The sequence below is a fragment of the Crocodylus siamensis genome, chromosome 10, assembly GCF_052110815.1.
Source record: "Crocodylus siamensis isolate JL-2025a chromosome 10, ASM5211081v1, whole genome shotgun sequence".
NCBI classification, from domain to species: Eukaryota; Metazoa; Chordata; order Crocodylia; family Crocodylidae; genus Crocodylus; species Crocodylus siamensis.
The window spans coordinates 64792921-64815927 of NC_143404.1; the positions used below are offsets into that span (position 1 = coordinate 64792921).

The 23007-nt window shown below is 42.7% G+C and overlaps 1 long non-coding RNA gene across 1 annotated transcript in view; it reads right to left on the reverse strand.

The window, feature by feature from the left end:
* LOC149856732 (uncharacterized) overlaps window positions 1–23007 on the reverse strand; it is a 194939-nt gene that overhangs the window by 139262 nt on the left and 32670 nt on the right. The window contains exons 2-3 of the long non-coding RNA XR_016444511.1: window positions 18685–18922; window positions 16972–17049 (exon numbers count right to left, since the gene is read on the reverse strand). This is a non-coding gene — a long non-coding RNA (uncharacterized LOC149856732). The remainder of the gene's footprint in view (window positions 1–16971; window positions 17050–18684; window positions 18923–23007) is intronic.

The window sequence follows — 23007 nt, forward strand, 5'->3', positions numbered from 1 at the left end:
TCTCCTTTTTTTTTTTTGTTACCCTAAATAACCAAAATGTTTCAAGATAAGTAAAATTAGCCATTGAACGTGAATGGAAGAGAGCAGGCAGCTCACACCTGCAGCCAATTAACATGCAAAAACTAGACAATAGATATTTTAAAAGCTGAATTTGGGGCACTGAGCTGATAATGAATTCTCAGTAACCTGTGAATTCCCAGTGGAAGCCAAAATCTCATATGTGGAATTTAACTGAAATAAGCCATTTTTACAAACAAGAACATGCAGACATGTATGATAATTGATATAATAACCACTGGGGCAGCTAGCTCTTTGGAGCCATCTCCCCTCCAATCCCCTCCAAGGCCTTTAGACAGATTAGTGCCTTCTTCTGTCCACCAGAAATGAGTGTAGGTCCCTCAAAGCCCCCTAAGTATCACTCATTATGTGGTCATCCAGAAGGAATGGTTCCCTACACAAGGGAGAGACTAAGCTGAAAGTGCCTGTCTCAGGTAGGCCAACAAGCTAAACTGCAGTTCACTAATAATTTTGTTAAAGGAAACTGCCTTTCAAGACAATGATTTTTTTCAGAGAAAGTATCTATTGGCCTCAAATATTTTTATATTTGAGCAAAAAAAATCCAAAACTTGAAATTGGGGGTATTGACAATGGTGAGACAAGAAAATGCTATTTTTTACTGTTTTTGATTTCCCCGGGAAAAGTCTAAATTTTCCATGCAGGAGGAAACTTTTTCTTGATCCTTTTCCACACACACACCCTTTATAAATACATGTGACCGGCTGAATCCTGCTGTTACCATCTCTCCCCTCGCACACCACAGTATGGGTTGGAACAGTTTTGTTCTATCCAAATGCTAAATGTCCTTATTTCCCAACCTCCACTCTCTGAAAATTCACAGGCACCAGCTGAAAATCTTTAAAGTCCCCTAGAGAGACAAAAGCCCATAAAATCCATAACATTTTTGAAGTCAACTCTAGAAAACTGACAGTGGAAACGTTATTGACTGCACTACAGGGTAAGACCTGCAAGTAGGCGAGGCGGTGGAGAATGAATGTGCATTCTGCAAAGCAGTAATGGTGACCCTCCCTCCTTAAGTGGCCAGAAGTGGGGGTGTGGAAACCTCCTAAAATAGTACTCAGAAATAGCTTGGATGGTTGAGCAGGAATGTATTTGTGGATCTTTTATTGTGCATTTGATTTGGTTTTTCTTTCATTTGTGTGCTTTCATTGAGACCCTGGTGAAGGGGAGGATGACTAGATTTTTGTGCATGGGATGAAGCGATGCAATGCTGAAGTATGGGGATGCTGGAGTTCTTGGAGGGCATCACAAATCCCACCAACGCAAAGTGTTGAGGGAAAGAAAGACAGATTAGAAAAATATTATAATGGCTCTCTCATTGTGCATTCCCCACCCAGTCCATATCCAGCAAGAGAATGGTACCATGATTCGTGTAGCACAGGAAACGACAGTGCTACTTGAGCTCAGAGGGGGCCTGGTTCAGGAGGCAACAGCAAGAGGAAGAAGAAGCCCGAGAAATGATTGTTTAAGAGGTGGAACTGGAAAATCTGAAATCTGCTGAAGCAGGTTTGAAAACTGGGGAGCCATACACCTTTATACCGCCAGGAAGTCAGCCATAGCCACTGAGAGATGGCACTTTCGGGGGGGAGGATGGGGAAAAGAATCCAATTGCCTTTCATGACCCTGGATCAGACTGTCACTGGGAGCTGAAACAGGAATTTTTCCCTGTTTGAGGGGACCTATTAAGCTTCTTATTTAATACAACCTCCTGGGTTTTTTACCTGAGAGACTTCCAAGAAGCTTCTTAAAATGCCGCAACCCTCCAGAAGCCCCTTCTTCCTCTCTCTCCTTCTTTCTACCACCCACATAATATTGATTCAAAAGATGACCTAATTACAGTGCGTGCTGCTCAGAAAGACCTGAAGAGCTCCAGTATCTCTGTTATGATGCAGTGTAAATAAAGGAGAGATGAGGGAGTTGGCTAGAGACAGAGAGGGAGATTATTCTTGTTAAAAGAGAAATCAAGTAATGAATGTAATCTGTAGGGGCCTGTAGGAAAGGCAGCATCTCCTTGGGTCCCAAGTCTAAATGGTTGTTATTGAAGCTCTTACTGTTTCATTCAAAGTTAGTTTCTCCTCTGCTACATTTTTCTTTCTTTAGGCCTAATTTTGCTCCTGGAGAAGCAAGTGGGGATTTCACTCAGAGCAATACCAGGTCCTTTGTTGTTAACCTTAGTGACAGTGCTCACAGGATTTCTAGCCAAGGGACTGATATGATTCCAGAGAAATACATATATATCTTTTCTGTAACCTCCTATAAACAGTTTTCTTTTGCAAGACAAAGAGAAAGAAACAAGCAACGCACAACCTCAGAAAATGGAAGCAGCAAAACTCTGCCGTTGAAACTAATATGCTGTTGTGCCTCTGCACCACAAATGAACAAAAGCTAGGAGATGTAAAGTGAAGGAAGGCGCAGCAGCAGCTCTTGCCATGGTGCCACTTTCTCCTTCCAAACAGCAAGCACTAAAGGCCAGTGAATCAGCCCGGACTGAATGTCCTGGCTTTTCTTAGGGTCTGCTCCTGTTCCCATCTGTGTCAATGGGAGTTTTGCTATTGACCTCCTTTGAGCCGGCTAAGACCTTTACTGTGCATTGGACCCTTCAGATTGATTTAATCACAGTGGTTTGGTTTTATTTGTTAAGGAGAAATAAAAAAGGAGCCCTCAGAGATGAGGACACGTTTTCACAGAATGAGCTGAGCAAAATGTGTGTGTAAGTACAAACTATTTATTTATTTGTTTGATTATATATGACCATACTCTTTTATTGCAACCTGACTTGAGGGTCAGAGCCTGCTAACTATTTTCATCTAATGAACTTTTTAGCTAAAGTGCTAGAGGCTGGTGCCTTCACTGATACCATGACAGCATCAGCCCACACAGACTCCTGGAGTATCTCGATATATAGTTTAGTGTTCACCCACCGAGTGGGAGAATCCCACCATTACGTAAAAGGATATCTTTTGGTTGCACGAGCCAGGCAAATACATGAGCAAGTAACCATCCTTATGGGCAACCACCTGAGTCACTCACATTTAGCTAACTGCACTCATCACATAGGCCTCTGTGAATCTAGACGCTCTGTGCTGGTTTTGAAATATTCATCAGTAAAAGTATCCCAAATGCTTTTAGCCTTATGGAAATTTGACTTTGAGAAAATGTGAGCTGCCCAGAGGAATTTTGATTTGGAATCCTACAGTGCACCAGAAAGCTGACTACATGCGCTGGAAAAAGTTAAAAAACAACTGGAGAAGATACAACTGAAATCCATCCCAACAGGAAAACTGCAAGAGAGGCCAATGTGAATACGTGGGGGATGTAAAGATTAGCATCAGCAAAATGCAGAAGGCTTTTAAAATACAAACCATTTCATAGGGAGGAGGACTGGGGAGATCTAGTCTTTTAAAAATAGCTGGAGTCAGTTAAAAGGATCCGGAAGAGCTAATACTTCACTGGGTTTTTCAAAGACACTATTTTCACTGCTAGCAGAAGGTAAAAGAAAACTGTGTCTACAAAAACAAAGAAGGAATTGGCAATAAGGAGGTGGTAGACAGGGCCAAATGTTTCCTTTGGAAATACATGGGCTTCCTGTTGTGCCCACTGGGAGGTTCTTTGCAGTACCTCTAAAGGCAGATATGGCCCTTATTTTGCTCATGTCTTCACACACAAGGATGATTGAAAGGGCTCAATACCTTACCTCAGCAACAGAGCTAGGGCTATGATATACAAAGAGACAGCCATGGTGAGAAAAGGCTGGGTGCTCCATTGACCAAGTCCATTTGGTGCCTCCAGGAGTTCTCAGGGGATGAAAGGACAAAATAAGAGAGGTCTCTGTTGCTGGATAGACTATGGCATCATGCTCTGCCGAACCTGGGCTTACACGATATGTTAGGGGTTTCACAGAGAGAGTGGGTGTAGCGGCAGAGTGGGCCGGGGAGCAGTGCACCACCACTGCCAGCCGGGTCACAGGGCACTGCGTCAGCTCACACGGCCTGCAGAGCCAGGGATAGGGGCTCCATGGTAGAAGAAGTGATATGAAAGGGTTTTGTGACTTTAGGAATTTTGAAACCCACTAGACTGAGATTCCCGAAGACTGGGAAAAGGGCCACAAAGCAGAGACAGCAATTATAGAGAAAGGTGCACAGCAATGACTTGAAAAATATCTACTTCTGTGATGATAGGCTCAGTGTGGGAATACACTAAGAGAGTCAGCATAGATGTGTTAGGGAAGGAGGTCTAACGTACAGGAACCTATGGTCCTGCCATGACAAACAAGAGAAATGCAGCAGAGGTAGAATAGTTAGGGGTAAATTCTATCTTCAGCACTTGCTTTCATCCTGACAAATGGTTTTGTCACTAGACCACCATAGACTTCCAGAACTAAAAGGGCTCAGATCTGTTGGAGAAATATAACTGAGAGAAGAATTAGGCCTGTAGATGTTTTAAAGTATGTAGTGTAAAGTTCTATAGTGAGAAACTATAGGTTGAGGAGAGGAATTATGGTATAGGGACAACATGATTTGGTGTAAAACACAGGAGCTAGCAGAAAAACAAGAAACTGAAATTCACTGTAAGTTGGAGTCTTGCTACTCAGAAAAAGGTTAATTGCAGGGTATCCATACACAAGCAGCCTGATCTAAAGCCCATGAAGTCAGTGGAAGACACTGATTGCTGATAATTGCTATTGTACAGATGACCATAAGAGTGGTTCAGGTTTTACTTTTCCAGCTAAATAAAAATACAACAGTGTTTGCAGCTTTCCATAAACTTCCCTGCACTTGTCGCAGGGCCTACTATAGTAGGCAACTGTTGATCCTCTGGATCATGGTGTACTTGTAAGAGGTCTGGTCAGATGCCTGATGAATCCATTTGTGGCTGACACATTTAGAAACCACTGTCAAGACAAGGACACAACTTGTTACAGGAATGACACAGCTTGTTACAAGATACACAGATCTGTGTGTTGTCTGAGTTGGAGTCCATGTTTACAGCATGCTGCTTTCTTTTTTCTCACTTTGCTTCCTGGATTAAAGCTGCTTCATGTTGAGCTGCACCCAGGGCCAGACGCTCCCTCCAGATCAGATGGGATTCTATGTGCTGCTCCTCCCAGCTTTCTACATTAATATTGAACGACTTCATATCATTTTTGCACACATCTTGACGATACACTCTCCTCCCATTTTCCTGATATGGCCGATCCATCACTAACTCCTTGTCCTGATAGTGGTTTCTAAGTGTGTCAGTCCTGCATGCTCCAGGACCTCTGTGTTTGCTATTCTGTCTTCTCATTTTATTTTCAGGATCTTATGCAGACATCTCATGTGGAAGCTGTTCAGTCTCTTGATGTGTCTAGCATATGTAGTCCGCATTTCTGAACCATAAAGTAGGGGTGACAACACACAAGTCTCATAGATTATTATCTTCACCTTAGCTGATAGATGGTTGTTATTCCATGTATGTTCTGTAATAGCCTGAAGTTCTTTTCCAATTCTGCTAGTCAGTTCAGTCTGTAGGTCAAGATGCCTGCTGATCATACAACCCAAGTAGCAAAAACTGTCAGCAACACCAAGGGATGTATCCTCCAGAAGGATGTCAAGTATTGGTTCTTCTATCCTTTGGTACATGATCACAGTCTTCTTGAGACTAATTGCCTTCCCAAAGCTCTTGCATGACTCAGAAAATCTGCTCAAGAGATTTTGCAGGGAAGATTCACTGTGGGCAACCAAAGCCACATTATCCGCAAACAGGAAACCTCTCAGCTTGCTTTTTGCTCTAGAATCGACATGACTGAAAAACTCATAAGCAGTCCTACACTGTGTGTCCTGAATAAGAATACCGAACATAAGGTATCTGTGTTTACTAACACCACTAAAGGTGCAGTTATAGCAAAAAACAAAGGGAAGAAACTGAGATACACAGCATTAAGGAAAGACTTGAAGCTTTTAAGAGAATGGAATTGAAAATGAAAAGTGCTGTTTACAATAAGTTTTAGGGCAATGAACCAAAACAGAAAGTATGTATAAAATGAGTCAGCCATGCAATAATCTGGCCAGGAAAGGAAGATTTAGAGGGTTATAATAGAAAAAAATCTTTGAACTTTGAAACTGTCAGTCCAGTATATGGCTGCAGTAAAATCAGGAAACATGGTACTGAGAAGCTGTACTAAGTGTGGGACAGGACAGAAATCAAAAGAAGTAATGTTGTTGCCTCAAAAAGGCCCTTGATCACATTGCAGAGGAAACACTGGGCCAAATTGTACTCCTAGTTACACTGGTACCATCCTGGTTTCTTTGACAGGACAGCAACATTGCTAATAGGAGAAGACTTTGGTCTACTGTGTAATTTTGGTGTAGCAGTAGGTGCAGCATGAGATCACTGGGATAAATCCAGGTCTAGCAATATGTCTATAAGGAAAGGCAAGGTCTCATCAATTAGACTTTTGTCAGTAGAATCACGTAAAGAGATTACATTGATTTTAAGTGGAGATAACGAGACTAAAGAAATTCAAACTCCACTTTATGAACAAATGCACAATCCTTTGTTGCATTGGCTTGTCTGACACTGCATCCTGGATGGATCCATGGGAGATCTTTGCAATTAAGTTAAGTTATGAAGCTCCACTTCATTTCAAAGGCTTTTTGAGGGAACTAGGGGCCAATTTTTAGCTTTGTGCCTTACACATCTAATTGTCATGAACCATCACAGGTGCTGAGATGTCCTGGTGATGGGTGCAGTGTTAGAAATTATACAGATAGGTGCATGCAATCAGCCAATATATATGCAATCACATGGGTGGAAACGCAAAAGCTTTTATGCATTCTCCACCTTGGAAAATTGGTCCCTAAAGACTATCATTCAACTATCAGGTTGTGACAGAAATGCTAACCTTAAAATAAATAGTTTTAAATGACAGAGAAGGATATATGTCAGAGCCTAATTGCACGCTAGCCTAACATACCTCTCAGACAACAGCCATTGCTTTAAAGACTCCTGATTTCCCTTCTAAATTGCTTTCCCTTTTTCATCCCTAAATTAGTTTCCTCTAAGTGAATGCTCACACTAGATCAGCATGAATCACTCATAAATCAAAGGCAATGCTTCAGTCCACAACATGTAGGGCCAGGTTCTGCCCCCTCCCTTATGCATCTTAAGTAATACCTACCAATTGGTAGAATTATGTGAAAAAAAAGGTGGTGCTCAAGGTGTGTAGGGCTATAAATAGACATCTCATTTAAAGTAGTTTTGATCGTCCCATGTTTTCACTTGGATCCAGATGGGGTGGCACAGCCCCTTGCACATATAGCCTTTCCAAGCTGCATTGCTCCTCTGCCACTATAGGAGGCCAGGGATAGCACACAGCCTAACAGGCTTGTCCTCAAAATTAGGTTAAATGGTGATGACCTGGGAAAAACTGTTTGGCATATTTTATCTGGCATACTTCACAGATACCTGAAGCAGGACAAGGGGTGTGAACATCTGTGGGATCCCAGCACAAAAGGCTTTGTACTGGGAGATGGGACATCCGGTTATGGCCTAAGTTCTTGCCATATCATCCTGGAGAAAGGACTGTGAGAAATGCTTCAGCTTCTTTAGGTCACAAGAAAATAGCACAGAATTCTGCGTATGGAGAACACTTGTGGACCTGGCCCACAGGCCATGGGTTGCCAACTCCTGCCCTAGAAGATAAAGGGTAGAGACAACGGGTACTTTCTGCTACTTGTGTGCATGTGTGGAAAAAATCTGGAGGCCAGAGGATAGAGCTGCCATTGTTACAACCCATGACAGAGAAGCTGCATGAGTCAGTAGCATCCTTGAAAGCAGCATTCCCTAAGGGCCCGTCTAACTACAGCCGCCAATGATTAAACTGCAATAGTGTCTAGGTCAGAAAACAGAGCTCCACGGTGCCAAGCTGGCACTCTTTGAAAATAATCAAAGGCAGCTCAGTCCCAGCCAGCTTGCTCACTACCACGTCAATTCCATGTTATGAAGTTATAGGCTGTTTTGGGCTAGATTCACCACAGTAATAAATAACAAGCCAAAATTTATAGTTTCTCAATTTCTAATGAATAACCAACATTGCCTAGTCATTATCTATCTGCATTCAGATTGTGACAAATGGTAGGGCTGCGCGAAGCTTTGGTCGCTGATTCGATTTGGAGGAGATTCGGGCTGATTCAGTGGCTGAATCTCTGAATACAAATTGAATCAGGAGATCCTTTAATCTCTCTGAATTGAACCGGAAGCCTCCAGATCAATTCAGAGAGATTCAACAATTCAGCCATAGACAAAGCTTTATATGTTTTTCCTAGGTCCCTCGAGGTACCAGGCCCAGCTCATGAATGCTGAGATGGTGGGGCGGATGAAGCACCCCACGGCAGCACTCTATTAAGTGCAAGTGCCATTGCTGTGATGATGAAAGGTGCAGATGGGCAGTGAGCTCTAGAGAAACTGGAAACATCTACAGAGCATGAATGTAAAGAGCATGCATAAAATGAAGCAAATAGGCAATTATGAGAGAGCTGTATTTATTAGTCATCAAAAAAGGGAAATTTGGGGCCTGATCTAGAACCCCCAGGGGTTCAGGGAACTACTTCTGTAAATATCAAAATCAAACAAGCTTTAAATCAGGTCTTGAACTGACAGGACGTTAAAAGTATCTAGTTAGTTATGCCCTGGTGATCAGGTCACCGGAAGAAAAATGCGTTCCTTTATGGAGAGCCAGCTCATGCCATTAGCATTATTAAGCCCTCCAAACAGCGCTCAGACCTTGTGCTGAATGTTTGTACCAAGGGTACAGAGAGATACAGTCACACCCCTGGGCCCAGGGTTCATGTATCTGCCCTATGCAAGTGCTGGCCTAAGGACCAAACCACCTGCAGCAGGGCTGAGCAGGATGGACCGTGGGCCTGTTCAAGTTGGGAACTTTATGTTCTTTTAAAAGATCTTTATGTCCTTTGCATGTAAATAGTCACTGGTTGAAGGCAGCATGCTTACACAGAGGCACAATTTACCTGCCACTCTTTCTGTTCTGTCATGTGCCATTTATAAAATTCAGGGAACTGTGGTTAAACTCAAGTAAACTCCTGCAAATGGAGCCATTTTCTGTGAGGGTTGAATAAATAAGCATCAAAAGCAACCATTGTCCTTTTTCCCATCCTGTCCCTTGGCTGGTGAAAGGGAGGTGATGTAAACAGAAATGAAAGTACAGTGAACAGTATGACTTTCCTGAGCCCAGGGAAGGAAGCAGAAGGTGATGAATTAAACAAACATCTGCCCTGGCAAATAGCAAACAATGTGTTTGTCTAGTAAACTGAGCAAACAGGACTTGGAAGTCACAGCGAGGGGAGGATAAGACAGAGAACGCCAAAATGGTCATTTTGCCAAATGACTTTTTTTTTCACGCTCCAGCAGTCAGTGCTGTAATTATAAGACTCTCTGGGGAACTGAAGAGTCTGAATCTTCATTGCTTTAGAACACTGCCAAGATGATATAAAAATTGCTAACGCAGTGAAAGCATTCATATGCAATGGAGGTTGGTATTTTTAACCAGCACAATTACTGGTATGCAAAAAAAGGGGTCTATTATAGTATCTTCTATCACACAAATGTACTGCTCACCTAAAGGGCTAGATTAACGGTGCTGGGAACTGATGTCTGGTGTTTACGTATTCAGTAGGCCTGGGAAAGGGTACAGTAAGCTTCCCTGCCATGTGTCTCAACCCTGCCATGGAAGGACAGCTTCTAGGGTCAGATGTTGAAGCTGCTGACCAAGGTGACAATAGTGGTAACTGCAAGTGCAAATTAGACATTCAATGTTGCACCTAATTCTTTGAGAACCTGACCTGGTGTTTGCCCAGTGGTCATAACTGATCCTTATTTTTAAGCTTGCAGCAATAAATCCTGCAAATTGTGAAAGTGAAAATATAAAATAGGCAAGAAAATAAATGAATGGAATGATGCAAAAGTATACACACAAATAAATAGATACATGAAGGGCCAAATTCTACCTGCATTTCCTTTGGCACGGCCGCATCTCCCTGAGCACAGTACTGTGCTAATGGATTGGACAGATTTGCACAAGTGTAACTGAGGGAAAACTAGCTACAGTCTCTTGATACTCCAGGTGGAAAGATGTCTGCATAGTCACAGTTTCTCTTGGCTCCCAGGAAACCCAGTGGATACTAATGCACAGTCCCTTGACTCTATACATCAACATCTATGAACTCTAATCACATTATACTCATTGATTTAGGCAGATGGAAAGAGATCAGACATTCTACATCTGATCATTTTCTTTGATTCTAAAGTATGCAGTCTATATGATACTGAAAAAGCCTTCATAGTGTGTGTGTGTGCACGCATGCATACGCACACACGTATGTATGAAGGTTGTCTGCCTTCAACCTGCATATATATGAATATACAGGCAGTCCTCGACCTACAACATTTCGAATTAAAACGCTTCGCATTTACAACGCTTATAAATTGACAACCTGTTCCAACTTTACAGCGCCAGTTTCAACTTACAACACTTGATCCGATGTGATGCCACGCTAGCGAACAAGTTCACTGCATCGCTCATCTCCCTGCAGAACATCTGTCCAAACTTCCTTGGACACTTTCTTTAAGAAAGCAGACAAGAAAAACCTGCGGCCGAGACTCCTGAGAAGACTCCAGCAAAATCACCTCAAAGAAGTCCTTCCAAATCCATATGATTGCTATTCACAATATAAATACATGAATGTAGCTATATTACCCATCTATAATTGACTGAGTACAAAATTCTGGGGTATTTTTGGTGGAAACTGGTTCCTGAACCAAGTCCCGATACCCTATCCCCCATTTATAACATTGTTTCTTATGAGAAAATTGTTCTGAGTTATGTTTCAACTTAGGACGCAGTTTTCAGGAACCAATTGTGTCATAAATCCAGGAACTGACTGTATATTTGGGGGGTTTTCTCTCTCAGTAGCATTATTACCTTTTCCCTTCCCTTTCCCTTACTTGAGAGCATCAAAGTTGCATATTCTAATCAGTTTTTGGCTTTGACTCTAAACTCTCAGCAAATTGTGACAATAGTTAAATATATGGTAGACATATGCAGTGCATTGTTATCATGAAAAACTCCATGTAAGGTATATTCTGGTATCACAATTTTTTCAGTGAAGGTTGAAGTCTGCCAACTGCCCCATCTAGGAAATATTGTGTTTAGAATGTCCTGACTTTATTTTTTTCTATTTTTGCGTGACAATAATTTTGCCATTTTCTAATATTAGAACATCATTTATCTATGTGCTATAAGAAAGGCAAACTCATCAACCACTGTTCTTGTTCTTGTTCGTGTCCTTCCTCGACAGACAGGAATATGTGTATTTTATTGAGACAATGAAATTAGTTAACTATCAAAATGTGCATAATTCTTTTCCAAATACTGTAAATGCTAATCACTGTTGTAACCTTCAGTGGTAATTGACAGTAATTCAACGAGTACTTCTTTTGACTTTAATAGCTTCTGTAATCATTTTGTTGGTATGCTTGAAGGATTTAAATTGATAGTATGCAGGGGTGTACTTCTCTGTTCCCCTGTTTCAGATGGCCTCTGCACGTAGCAAGTGGGAACATATTTTGCAAAACGGGTGTCAAAACAGTAGAAGCCAGTAGATGTTATTGGAGTCACACAGGCTTTGGTGGAGTATACCCAGTGCATTGTAACAAAGTGAAAACTTCATTTTGTTTTCAAAATGCTGTTATTACATTCAGGAAATCAGCAAAGGCACCTTGACAGAAAATGAGCAAATACGCGAACCTCCACTGCAACAACATTTACTTAGTAAATGACATTTTAATGTAGAAAGTCACATTTGCATACTAATTAAAATTTTCCTTTAAAACATTTAGACTTCTGGCCTTCCCACCTACCCAGAGTGACAGAGATTAAAAGATTTTTTTTATTAAGTCCTGTCAAACAAAACACACTTCTGTAAAGTGCTACAAAGTAGCACTTTAACCTATTTCCTAGTCATCCAGAATCCAGGCAGTTCTCATTACCATATGCTTTCCTGACCTCAGGGTGGCAGCTGATGGCTAAAAGATAGAAAAGATTGGGGCTTCTCCCTTTGTAAAGTTACTGCCTCTGGGAAAATTATTTTATGAGCCATATGCTGGGCAATACCTTTAAAGCATCCCTCCTGGTACATCTAACTTGGTTTTTATCCCGAAAAATGTTATGCGTGTGCTGCAGACAACCTATCACTTTAACCACATGCACTGATATCATGGTGCCTCCTATGAGCTCTTCCCCACTGAACCAGTCTCCTCCAACCAGGTTTCATGTAGGTTGCTACATCTCACCTGTTAGCAATTTTTTAAAATTTGGTTTGTATTGCATGCATTTACTGGGGCTCTTTAGCCTGGAAAAGCGCAGGCTGAGGGGTGATCTGATGGCCACCTACAAGCTTATCAGTATCTGGGGGAGCGTTTGTTCACCAGAGCGCCCCAAGGGATGATGAGGTTGAACAGTTATAAACTCCTCCATGACTGTTTCAGGCTGGACATAAGGAAGAATTTCTTTACTGTCCGAGCCCCCAAGGTCTGGAACAGCCTGACATTGGAGGTTGTTCAAGCACCTACATTGAACACCTTCAAGAGCAAATTGGATACTTATCTTGCCGGGATCCTGTGACTCCAGCTGACTTCCTGCCCTTCGGGCGGGGGGCTGGACTCGATGATCTTCCGAGGTCCCTTCCAGCCCGAATGTCTATGAAATCTATGAAATTTGATGGACTACTAGAGCTAAGTGATAGTCCATCAAGCATGGGGGTCTTTAAACCAGTCTCTTGTTTCTTGTCTGTGTTACCGCTGCTAGTAGGGGATGGATCTCCCCCGTTGCTGCCTTCATTCCATTACATCAGTGCTTGCCAAACTTTCCCCCATGTGACCCCCTTTATGACCTCATTTCCTCAGCATGGCCCCTCATTCCCAACCTGCGGCAACCCCCCTGCCCTCAGTGCCCCTCACTCCCAGCCCACCCCCCTGGCCCTGTTGGTGCCCATCGTTCCCAATCTGCAGCCCTCCACTCTCCCCAGGTGCACCAGGACCAGGGCCTGCAGCCTCCGCCCCATAATGGATATGCTTAACTTTAAGCACCGGCATAGCCTATTGATTTCAGTAGCCATTCATACCCATAAAGTTAGATATAAGCTGAAAACTTTATGGAATCCAAAGTGCTCGTCAGCTTACCAGACTTGGGCCATGGCATGACTGTACCAACACTTTGTCCCTCTACTACCAGTACTTTCAGTCACTAACATAGATTATGATGACTGTTTGCATCCTAAATATGACTGTGCTAAATGTACTTTGTGGCCCTGCAAACATTAACATATAGCAGTAGTCTGGCTCACTTACAGTTGCTGGGTGCGACTCATTTTATAATAGGCAATGTTGTTCATTTCCAGTAAGGACTGCGAAGTACTGACACCTCATCTAAATACAAATAACACAGATCCTCAACACAGCCATAGCTCCACAGGCGAATGCATGACCCAAACCTTCTTTATTTTCTACTTTTGAATCAAAGGAGAAGAAAGTATCTTCCAAATCCAAACCCAAATATCTATTTTGTTTTTATTTCCTTTCCTACAGCTCACAAACCCACAACTGATATTACCTCCCTCTCCTTCCATCTACCTTCAAATGTAAGAAAGCAATATCCTCCTCATATCTTTTGGGCCAGTTTGCTGGCTGCAGGGAAATTTGATGGCTCAGTGTAATTTAACCCTCTGAAAAACAATGGCTTGTACAGGAAGGGCTGATACATCATTGGCTGGAGAATGACCCTAAGGCAACAACAGAATCATACTAATCACAGTAGAAGACTAATGCTTACATATTTAAAAAAGGCCCTCTTTGTGTTTTTTAAAAAGAAAGAGAAACTTTACAAATGCTTTTAACATGTTGGCCTATTATTTCCATGTAGTGTAACGCTGGTAACTTTGCTGTCTCCGGAGGGGACTCAGACATCAAGATTACGGTGTCTGATGATGTCAGCTGCAGCTAGGCATACACAACCCTTGGGCCTCAAATCTTAATTATATCTGCTACTGTTTACAGCTTATAATTATTGATGTTAATTTACTGAGTGATGTTACACTTCTAGCCTCAAGTTATCTTTTTGGCATGTTAATCCATTTGCACACAGACTATTGCATCTGATTTTACAGGCTGAAATTAAAGTGAATTTTTCACTTTAACTTCATTTGGTTTTGTTCTGCTGTACACAATTTTAGAAAAAATGTAATCTGAATATTTCCAGTAATCTAATAAATAGCGTTTGAATTATACATGATGCCTTGACACAACAGCAAGAAACACAGTTGCTCAACTACACAGCATAAAGTTATATTATTACTGAGTATTTTGGGACACTGGTTAAATCAGAGCAGAAGGTTCTTAAAAAAAAAATCAAACATTTGTTTCAACATCAGTGTAAGCAAGCCTTGGGTATGTTGCCACTGGAAGGCATCTCAGAGTAGAAAACCACATGTCCGTAGAATTTGAGAAACTCACAATCAACACCATCACCTTATCCCCCAGAAGAGTGTGTGCTGCATTTATGTTTTATTTCAATCATTTGGGGAAAGGTTTCCAGCCCGTGTGTGTTATGCTTCAACAGGCAATGCCGTACAATCAGATATCTACATTTCGGTCCTAGCTATTTTCATACTAGCTGGATATGGCAGGAGGAAGTTCACATGCATTAGAAAATAGGACAGTCTCAGAGGGCTGGAAAATTGCATTAGGTAGATAAGGATAAAATCAATAGGTAATCATATTGGTATAATAAAGTTATAAAGAAAATGCCCTAATAGAGAACAGCAAAACTTTCATCTAATTTGTCTTTCTGGAGAATGGGATTCCTTTCATGAGAATAAAACCTATCAAAGGGTAAGCATTTTCCATCACGTGTCTACACTGCAGTCACTGCCAAGCTGCAGATTACAGAGTAGACCTATTTAGGCAAATCACTATTGGGAACATCATTGATATCAGCACAGTCCTGATCCTGCAAGGCAGTTATGCACATATCTGACAACAAACATGTGAGTGCTGTGATTGAAATAAAGAATACTATTTGCTAGCTTGACTTTAAAATTGAATATTGATAGCATCAGGGCCAGCACCAGGCTCTTAGCTGTAAAGGAGAGAAACTATGTCTACCTCTGAGTTTGTAAAGTGCCTATCATAAAGGTACCCAATCCTGATGGCCCTTCTGGAGCTATCTTAAAGTAGGCAATAATAATGTGCTACATTATTGTTACATGCAGGCAATGAACAATTCTGTCCCTGGGGCAATTTGACTGAAGTTACAGATACTTTTCAATGGGTATTAGGTGCCTAACTGCCATTTATGCCTTTGAAAATCCCTTCCTATATGTCAAGAGAGAACTGTAAGCATAAAATGATCCCTGTTTTATAAAGATAAACCAGCAGTTACTTTTTTTAAAAAAAAAAGGTGATCCTTAGGGAATAAAGCATTGCTGCCTAGCACGGAGATCTAAAATCTGGATTCCACCATCTCTTTCCCCCTGGGTTTTGAAACCAGGATGAGGTGTTAAGGAGAAGTGGGCACAGTAACGTCAAATGGCCTTTCTGACTGTGCGTGTGTTGCCTATGTCTTAAGTCTTTAAAAAAAAGAGAAGAAAGGTGGAAACCTATGGAAGGGATGGCAGGGAGGCAAGGAAGAATTATAAAATCAATGGCATGCTGATACTGAAATTCTGTGCATTATCAGAAATATTAAAAAACATGGAGCTAGTTATTGTAAACATTAGCATTTCAAACCTGCTCAAGTACCATCTTAGCACAGATAATCCTACAGTATCCCAGATAGGATCGTTTCCAGATCGCTGCAGTTCCAGCACTACAGTCTCACAGGCAATAACTCCTACCTCCTGTCATTGTTATGGAAGCAGCCAAACTGCTGTACTTTCGATACAAAGTGAAATTATTCAAGAAAGACTGTTCTTATTAGAATGTTTCATAAAGAAGTCCACTTACTATTGCTGCATGATCTATAAGCCTTGACAACGTAATTAATGATTGTATATAAAGGTGCTTCTAAAAGAAAGGTTTATTAATAAAGGGAACACAATAGGTTCCAGGTTAAGGGCTTAAGGCTCTACATTAACATCAAATGTGGATACTTTGAGGATAAGGCTCCTTACCTCCCTGAAAAGAATAGGGTTTGCTAAGTATTTGGCAATATACAGAGCCGTAACAAGCAGCCTCAGCTATATTTTTTATTCAAAAATGTTACTTCACCAGTCAGCTGTGTTGGACCACCGGTGAGCTCCAGCTGATGGGAGAAGCAATGCCCTAGGAAGTAAAATCCATGGAAAACAGCTGAGAGGCTCATCCTTATTTCAGCAACCTGATGCAGAAGAAGTGGGGCAGGAACCAGATGGATAAAAATGAACTACACTGCTTGCATGTGTTTGTGGATCTTGATTTTCTTGTGTTCAGACTTGCATCACTGTGCCATCAGAATCCAGTTTAAAAGTATTGTTTGTTCCTGGAGTTTTACTAGAAGGGCCAAGTCATTAATAAGCATGCTGCTATTTACATTTAGTAACCCCATAAATATAACCTGGGCCACTGAAAGTATTAAAGAGTTTGTAGGAGACAGCTTCCCAGTCTTGTGAAAAATACTCCTGACTAGGAGCTCAGATCAAGAATGACTAGAGATCTTCAATCTTCTTTTCTAATTAAATCAGGTTCTTAGATTTAATCTTACCCAGGGCAACAAGCCTTTTTTTTCCACAGGGTCAATAAACCTGGATTAATATCAACTGCTATTATTAATTTTAGAGGTAATGAATTAGAAATTAAGGTTACCTTGCCATCATTCTAACTCCTGTCTTCTTCCTAAATCACATCTCTTGAGGACAAAAAGATGCAGAGCAAGTAGTTCTGCTGTAAAAGAAAGGAAAGAGAGAAAGATGGAAAGACACGTCATACCTTGAAGGAAAATTCTGTTGCCTTTTGTGTCTGATAAGAATGGATGGATTTATACTGAGCAAACACATTATCCAAAATGTTCTTTTCTCAGACAAACATTTAATATGTCTGAGTACTCTGCACAATTAGATACAGTGCAAAGAGTAATCTGCTAATGCAAAATCCAATGCACAGACCTTCAACCAGGTAATCACATGTGACAGGCAACTTCTTACATACACAGCACAAATATGTTCGTTTACAGCATAAAGAAAATATGTATTTACCCTAGAGTGGGTCAAGAAATTATTTTTACCTGCTGAAAATATTGATAATTTTAATATGTTTGTTCTTACATGTTTGCTTGGGATTTGCCCAGAATAACCCAAACCTAGACCAATATGTGGTTTTTAACAAATGAAAATTAAAAAAGAAGATCTAAGTTTACAACAGACAGGGACTCTGGGGAAAATGGTGAGCAGATGAGATGAGGCAGCCTAAGAAAGGAGGTCTGCTGTGCCTAGATGTGGCTAACTGACTAGTGCAAGTTATGAATTCAAGAGCAATTCAAGAACAAATGAAGACTGCATCAGGAAGTCTGCAGCAGCAAAGAAGGGATCATCCTCTTGCAATTCAGGCCATGGAGCAACAGCTCAGTGTCTCTTTACTGCCAGAGGGACCCATCTCACCCCAAACCATTTGAAAAGCTCTAGGAAATATGCATCTTGCAGAAGAAGCAATGCCATGTGGCATGGAGTGTGTTCCTGAGAGCTCTGGGGATGATAATGCCTCAAGGCTCCTACAATTTCAAAATGTCTTACCATTTATTATGGCCCTGGCAGTTTCTCTCACCATTCCTATTCATCTTAACATACGAATGTCTACCCTGTCTGTGAACATACACACCAGTTGTAGATGTACTGGTGAGCCCCTGGCATTGCTGAAGGCAGTAGAAAAACTCCTGCAGGTTTCAAGGGCATGAGAATGTCATCCTTTACCTAGTATCCTCCTCTGCTCTCTCCCCAACAGCTCTGCGCATTGCTCATTTGGTCTCTAGGGGCCCTGCTACATGTTCAAATTACAGCTGGATAGAAACCAGCTGTAAAGTTGTTACACATATATCAAGCATTGACTTTGTAGCTGGTTGGCTCTTGTCTTAGCTCGACAGTCATTTTTATGGTGTGATAATTACTTTGCACGTGTGGCTGGTCTAAGTTTATTGCACAAGGGACCAGTGAATTGTGTGATATATGTAACAAGTAGCAGGGCCCTGCGTAGCACCCTGTATCCAAACTGCCCTATCCCCCCTATCCTCATCCATGACCTCCATATCCAACACCTTATATCCCAGTTGTCTCATGCTACTGAGCCTAACCCACTGCCCTCAAACTACCCCAACACCCCACTTCCCAGCCATCCAATGCCCAGCATCCCATTCCCACATCCTGCACCATAATCCTATGTTACCCCAATCCTAACTGCATCCCTCTCCAGTGTCCTTCACCCTCATTTACAGTCCCACAGCCCACTCCCTCAGTCCCATGCAAAGTCCTATAGCCTACCACAGCACCCAAACCTTCCCCTCCACCTCATGCATGGCCCCACTCCTACCTCTCTTGTGGTCCACAGCCAGGCCTGCTGAATAAATCCAATCAAGCTTGCTCTAGCAGTTCCTGAAGCAGAAGCGGCATAGCTGCTCAAGCACAGTAGAGATGAGCAGTGTTCATGAGTTAGCCCGAGCCCAGAACTGTATGGGTGTGACTCAGTTCCATTCATGGAGCTAAAACTTACAGAGCCTCAACTGCATATCAAATAAAATCTTCCAGACGCAGGTCCACCACCTGGACAGCTGTGGTATAAAAAAAAAAGCACACTGAAGTTTGCTGATAATATTGAACCCAATGGAGATGCTTGGGGATGTGTCACTGTGTTTTGAGAGAGGGGTGGGAAATTGCTCTGCAGGGCAAGGGAGCTTGGATTGGTAGCTGATTTATGCAGGTCTATGGCAAACAGAGACACCAAAGAAGGAAGTGAAAAGTACTCATGCAACTGGTCCAATAAAAGATATCACCCACAAGAATGCTCCTCTTGCATATTTTCTGGACCATGAAAGCAAGAATATCACTTCCATGCTACTGAACGCTCAGCAAAGAGAGATGTAGAGTACGCACCCTTACATTAGAGCAGCTCCTCCCTGTGGTAAAATACACTGCCAGGGAGTATGATAACATGTGTAAAAGGAGGCACTAAATATAAGTCAGAGAAAATATTTTTGCCCTTAGAAGAACTAGTGAGAACACATTTATTGTACTCTGCTTTTATCGGCTTACTCTAAGCTGATAATGTAGAAAGGCAGGGTACAGCAGAAAGCAAACAGTGATATGGGACTGCAGGATTTTATCTTGTCTGGAAGATTAGAGGATCTTAGCAGTAGCATTTTTAAGGAGATATTTACAATTGGAGACCTCGGTGGCTACATCTACACTAGGCTAAAAGCCAGGGAATAAAGGGGGGTTGGTGTTTATGGTAAGCCAGCTAATACATTCTAACTAGTACATTCAAAAATACTATTATAGACAAAATGAGTTGTATTTTAGTCTGCTAAAGCCTGGGAGGACCTACAGTTTTAGAAAACATTAATTAGAACCTCCAAGTATATTCTGAAACTGGATCTTTTACCCCAGGTAAGATAAGCTGAGTAAAACGCGCCCTTTTTGTGATTTAATTGCATCACACTTTACACGTACAGGGTTTTTTGCATTTTAAATGAGTTTGTTGTGATGCAAAATAAACCACATCCTGATGTATTTCAGTTTGCATCAACGCAAGTTGCAACGATGCAGCCTTTGATCTGTCGTGTGTATGTGTGAATTCACGTTAAATGAACCCCTTTGTTCACCAAATGTTGCATCGATTTGAGGTATTTGTGTGTTGTGGCCATTTTCAGACACCAGGTGTAGCAGCCCAGCCTGACATGAATCAATCTTCTGTTCACCTCCGTGGACACCCTTGCCCACCCAGCATGGCCCTGCCCAGGGTGCCCACTTGGCCCATGCTACCCCTGGCTCCCCAAGGGGTGCCTTGATTGCCGGGGGCACCGTTGGCCCATAATCTGCCCCTGCCTCATGCAAGGAACATAAAACTGCCTACCCACTTTACACAAGCAGCCAGGAGCAGTTTTTTTTCCTGCTACAAAGAAAATTGTGGAAGAGAGTTATGTTCTACAAAAAAACTTTCTGCAACTGTTGCATGTTACGCTGCAACCAGTGACTGGCGTGCTCTGAATGGCTTGGCACCACTGGGGGTGAGGAGCGGTTCTGGGCAGTCACGGTGAGGAAAAGAGCCTTTGCCAAACTCAGTGACCCATTGCTCCCATTGTCCCCTACCCAAACAACCAATCCACCAGCCAACCATCCAGATCACTGCCTGCCCCTTCCCTGGTGTTGAGCCAGGCACAAGTCTCAGGTCTGAATTGTACCTGAAGCCTCAGTCATCAGGGCAAACCATGAAAAATGTCTGCCCTGATAAAACTGAAGCTCAGGTCGGGGTGGGAGTCTTGCACAACAGAAAAATGGCTATGATGCCTGCATGCTAGAACCTGCAGTCCATGAATTGGACAACCCCAGACTGCTTTAAATGCGAAATGACACCACGGTTGGCAACCACCCACTTAGAGTGGCAAAGCAGTTATTAATTCCATGTCCCTGTTGGATTAATGCATGAGACCATGAGCATGAACAAATCCACTGACCTATTTAATGGCACTGGGGAGGTGGGGGGGACAACTGAAACTCTGGCACCACCAAGACTTGCTTTGTGATGCTCAAGACTCTGGTCAGGGATGTCTAGGAGATTCTCTTGGTGACACAGAGCCATGGTGTTGTGTGGCCCAAAAACAATTTGCAGCCAGGCCCCAAAAGGGACCATGTGGGCACCCATCATGGGCCTAGACATCAGTACATAGTTCATTGATTAGCTTTGCAGATATTTCTGGCACCAAAACTTGCAAAAAAACCTCCCAGGACAAGTACGGCCATAAGATAGAAAGTTGCCACCAGGGAGCCAGCACGTCTAGTGTCCAAACTTTATGTACCAAAAACAGGGTTGGGAGTTGGGGAACTTGCCTGGAACCATTCACCTCAAGACTTATAAACTGAAGGCACCGTTCCACTGGTACCCCATATTGATCTGAGATGCCCGAGGCTGGGGAGAGAAGAGAGCAGACCACCCACAGCCAGGCAACCCCTTCTCAGTCATTTTTGCCAGAATGCTACTTATCCACTCACAAGATCTGCTGAGTACAGAGGTCTCAGAAATACTCTAATACCAGCATTTCTTCATTTTCAGCTCCACTTGATATGACAACACCGAGCAGATGAAGGCTAGATAGGCATGCTGTCAATGATGCCTGGACAGACAGGATTGTCAGGACCATCAGTACCTGCACTGTGTGGCTCTGCAAGATTGCCAGGCAGGTATGTCACACTTTTCAGACAGGCACTGAGGCAGGAAGCATTCCTGCACAAGTGGGAGAAAATGGCAGTCAAGCTTGGAAACCAGGAGGCATTCCTGCACAAGGGGAAGAGCACGGGAGTTGAGTTCAGAAAGCTAGAATTCTTATTGCTTAACTGTTAAAAAAGTTATTGATTGTTGATTTTTCTTGTCATTAAAAAAGTTGTTGATTATTGCTTATTGCTTGTTGTTACCTTGTAAACGCTGTTTTGGGGTGAATCACTAAATTATGGAAATTATGCTTACTATATCAACTGTGATTAATTGTGTAAATAAAGGTTTCTCTGTGCTTAACTTTATGTTCCATGTGTATCGGGCAAGGGGAGGGACTTGCATAGGCTTGATGGGCATGCCTTTGTTTCAATGCAGGCGATAAGCAAGTCCTCAAGCCAGACTGCATGGCTTTGTTCTCCTCACTGCCAAATCAACAGCAGTTAACACAGGGACCTGTAGAGTGGCTGGTAAGACTGATAAAACAGGAAAAACTGATCATTCCCCACTCCACACCCCCCACCCACACGTTGGCAACTCACCAGTGAGGGGCACTGCAAGGTTGGGGGGAAGGGCTGCAGTCGGGGAGGGATTGGCAGAGAAACCCCCCACCCGCAACAGGTGCCTGACACCAAGTCCTGCCCGACAACCCTAGCCTCCCTGGGGAGGATCTGTGGACCTGGGGACTCCTGGGACTGTGTGGCCACCATTTGCTTTGAACAGCAAATGGAACTGCTTTCGGGTGCCCACGTTCACCAGCCAAGCAATTATCAATTCTTTGCATGAACCAGGTTAAAGCCTGCATTTCTGTGACCAGGCAGCCTCTATTTTCTCGTTAGACGGAAATGAAACTGCTCCCTCCCGCCTGCCTGAGTAAAGCAGGCAAGCAGGTTTTTTTCCTAGCATTAAGCAGGGGCAGATGATGGGCTGACAGTGCACCTGGCAATCAAGGACCCTGCTTGGCAAGCCAAGAGCACCATGGCCCAGGCACGCACCCTGGCCCAAGCAATGATAGGTGGCCGAGGATGTCCACGCAGGTGGCTGCCGCTTCCCAGGGCTGCCCACCGCCTGCAGCCCTGGGAGTGGGCAGCCACAATTTGATTTTTAGTGGACAATGAAACCACTTCTGGCCACCTGCAAAAGGCAGCCAACCAGTTTTATATTCTTTGCATTATGCAGGGGCAGATTATCATGGGAAGATGGGGCCACTGGCAACAAAGGACCCCCCTGGTGAGCAAGGGACAGCATGACCAAGGCAGGTACAATGGCTTAAGGAATAAAGAGCCAATTCTGTCTGCATTCATTTCCTCACCAGCTATGCCAGCGCTAAATGTAGATTGGATTAGGATGGCATTACAGGGCAAGACACTTCTTGAGGTCCCTGCCTGGCCCATCTGTACCACCCTGGCCCCTGGTGGTTTTATGTTCCTT